The sequence below is a fragment of the Limulus polyphemus genome, unplaced genomic scaffold (assembly GCF_000517525.1).
Source record: "Limulus polyphemus unplaced genomic scaffold, Limulus_polyphemus-2.1.2 Scaffold367, whole genome shotgun sequence".
Lineage (NCBI taxonomy): Eukaryota > Metazoa > Arthropoda > Merostomata > Xiphosura > Limulidae > Limulus > Limulus polyphemus.
Genome location: NW_013665977.1, coordinates 370,473 through 374,073, shown reverse-complemented (window position 1 = coordinate 374,073; position 3,601 = coordinate 370,473). Strand labels below are relative to the sequence as shown.

The following is a 3,601-nucleotide window of genomic DNA, read 5'->3' as shown; positions in this document are numbered from 1 at the left end:
TTCGATAGATTAATTTACTCTAATCCTGCCTAAAGAATTTCATGTGCCCGGCTATTGAAGATTCCCTATTGTTTCTATAAAAATCTGTTATAAACAGAAGAATACGAACAAATAAGAAACATACAAGCAAATAACATTGAAGTATCATACTCAGACAACAGTGAATTCCTTGGGCTAACTTTTCAAAAACATCTTTCATGGACAGAACAAATTAAGTATTTACGATACTATTTCCAACATAAGTAATTAATTTATTGCCACGGGTCTCTAAGAGTTCTCTGATAGAGATGTACTGGTTAAACCATATAAAATCTACATACTTGCATCAGACTAGTTTCCAAATATGTTCATCTCGCCTCTGCATCTCAAACAAGTAAAAAAAAATAATTGACAGAAAATACAAAACCATATACTTAAACCTAGCGACTAGACTTTCTTATTACTCGATCCGGGGCCTACATGAGATATCAACATTACTTCTATTTATCTGGACTGTATATAAGATAGCAGAGATTAGGGCTATCAATCTGGGCCCTCCATAAGAAACCAAACATTACTCCTATCATTCTGAGCCCTACAAAAGACAGCAAATATTCTCACCTGTCAATATGAACCCTAGATGAGGCAGAAAACATTATCAATATCAATCTGGGTCTCACATAATAAACCAGACGTTACTCATATCAATCTGGGTCTCATATAAGATAGCAAATATTACTCTAGACCATAGATAAAGCAGCAGAGATTACTTTTATCAATCCTGACTCTAAATAATAGATCAAACATTGCTTCTATCAATCTGAGTTCTACATAAAACAGCAAACATTTACATCTACTAATACTGACGAGTAAAACTCAATTAAGACAGTAAATGTTACTCCTATTACTTTGGGCCACACATAATACAGCAAACATTATTCCTAGCAAACTTGGTCCCACATTGCTCTCTTGGGTTCCACTTAAGATACTGTACATTACACACATAAATATGGGTCCTACAGAGACAATAAATATTATTGTTTATAATATAATTACTAAATGAATTACAGTAGGTACAACCAAAACTACCTTAATAGAAAATACCGTACTGATATTTATCTTAAGCCTCAGAACAGTAGACGACCTATATTTAACCTCATAACATGTTTACGAATGAAAGCTATAATTAATAATAAACAGATACATGCTCAAGATATTCAACTTAATACCAATCTTTATTAAGTTCACATAATAACTATTTTAAAAAAAGGAAAAAAACGTGCACCAAAAAAGGCGACAAATGATAAGTTCAGACCATATTAATCCAGCAAGAAATGCTATCCAAATCTTAAAGAAAAAACGTATTTTGAAATATGACTACTAGAGACCTGCAGATGATTATTGTCTTGTAGTAGTGGATGAAATATGACTACTAGAGACCTGCAGATAATTATTGTCTTGTAGTAGTGGATGAAATATGACTACTAGAGACCTGCAGATAATTATTGTCTTGTAGTAGTGGATGAAATATGACTACTAGAGACCTGCAGATGATTATTGTCTTGTAGTAGTGGATGAAATATGACTACTAGAGACCTGCAGATAATTATTGTCTTGTAGTAGTGGATGAAATATGACTACTAGAGACCTGCAGATAATTATTGTCTTGTAGTAGTGAATGAAATATGACTACTAGAGACCTGCAGATGATTATTGTCTTGTAGTAGTGGAGTCTCTTTCGAAAAAAGTAACTTACCTGAATGAAGTGTAATTTATTTTGAATGTTTTCGTCAACTCTCCTAGTCTGTAGCTGAACATTGTAGCTCATTCACGTAAGAGTCATCATTGAACAGTGTTTTTACATTGGAAGAGCCACGACCACATTTAAAATAACTATTTGTCATGAGAACAATGGAAATAGACATTCAACTAAAATGCTTCATCTAAAGGAGTTATAATTTATTGTTTATTAGCAGCCAGGTAACTTACTCTAATATGACTGCACTTGGTTCCTTCTTTAGAAGGCAGTGTCCTAAAAACGTCTAAGTGTATGTTTGCCATGTTTGTTGCAAGTTTTTCCTGGAGATTTGACGTCAGAGATCCGTGTTACAAGAGAATCCTGATGAGTTTTCGTTAACAGTACATGTAGTTCTTTCTGAACAACGCTGATGTTTAAAAGTTTTTCCTGGAGATTTGACGTCAGAGATCCGTGTTATAAGAGAATCCTGATGAGTTTTTGTTAACAGTACATGTAGTTCTTTCTGAACAACGCTGATGTTTAAATTACATAACCACTACTACTGGTAGGTATTTCGGTTTAAAGTATTCCTAGTAGGACTTCTGAAGACAACCGGAAACAGCTGTTCTCCTACTCCCCACTCGAGGTTTAGGTAGGGGCCGAATCTTGGTTGTGAAATTATTGCTTAAGTGGTTGGATTGGTTTTACAGGACTGGAGACTCAAAGACCAATGACATAACTCCTCTGACCACATAACTTTATGTACGTAGTAATGGTGACCCCTGTCCTTTCTAGTTATTGGTGATGCTTCGGCGGTTATATCTTTACTACCTATATCGGTAGACTGGAATTTTCTAGATCGTAACAACTGGACATTGGCGAGGTTTTGGTGGTATTACTTTACTGTCCATATAAGTAGAGCGTAATAGTAGCCGACGTTGTTTCTGGACATCAGTGATACTTCAGCGACATATGTTAACTGTACGTACAGGTAGGCTGGACTTTACTGTAATTTTTTATTTAGATATTGTCTTTCAAATATAATTACATTATTTTGACAAATTTATCTATCATGCAATATTTCCTGTTTCTGAGTCTTATAAAATGTAACAATCTCGTGCTACTGCGCAATGCACATTGTAGTTTACTAACAATGTCATTCTTATTTAATAGAAATTAAATAGAGTTTTTCGTTTATATAATTATTTTAACGGTTACTTTGCCTAGTACTAATAAATGACCGTACACATCATTAAGCATGTTTTTACGAATTTACGAACCTTCTAAGATATTTGAATATTTTACATTTTGGGAGTAGAATCCACATAGAACCAAACAAGAATATTCATGCATAGATGTCAGTAAAAATATAATTAATATTTAGATATCACTATCATTTTCTTGGACAGTTAGTATGTAATTTCGAAATTCACTTAGACCAAGGTAAAGACGATAATCTTACATGATAATTCGTACAAAACTTATATAATATCTTTTACCCATAACTTTCTATAATGTCATGAACAATAATAAATTTTACCCATAACTTTCTATAATGCCACAAACAATAATATATTTTACCCATAACTTTCTATAATGCCATGAACAATATCTTTTACCCATAACTTTCTATAATGCCACGAACAATAATATCTTTTACCTATAACTTTCTATAATCCCATGAACAATAATATATTTTACCCATAACTTTCTATAATGCCACAAACAATAATATATTTTACTCATAACTTTCTATAATGTCATGAACAATAATATCTTTTACCCATAACTTTCTATAATGCCACGAACAATAATATCTTTTACCCATAACTTTCTATAATGCCACGAACAATAATATCTTTTACCCATAACTTTCTATAATGC

The 3,601-nt window shown here is 32.7% G+C and overlaps 1 protein-coding gene and 1 long non-coding RNA gene across 4 annotated transcripts in view; one reads left to right on the top strand and one right to left on the bottom strand.

Moving 5' to 3' along the window:
- Positions 1 to 3,601, top strand: part of LOC106457737 (cyclic nucleotide-gated channel rod photoreceptor subunit alpha-like) — a 63,865-nt gene that overhangs the window by 46,071 nt on the left and 14,193 nt on the right. The gene's annotated exons all lie outside the window — the stretch shown is intronic.
- On the bottom strand, positions 318 to 3,595 carry LOC111085398. The gene is made up of 2 exons (XR_002610243.1): positions 1,680 to 3,595; positions 318 to 1,627 (listed from the first exon to the last, which is right to left on the bottom strand). It is a non-coding gene; the product is annotated as an uncharacterized LOC111085398 (long non-coding RNA).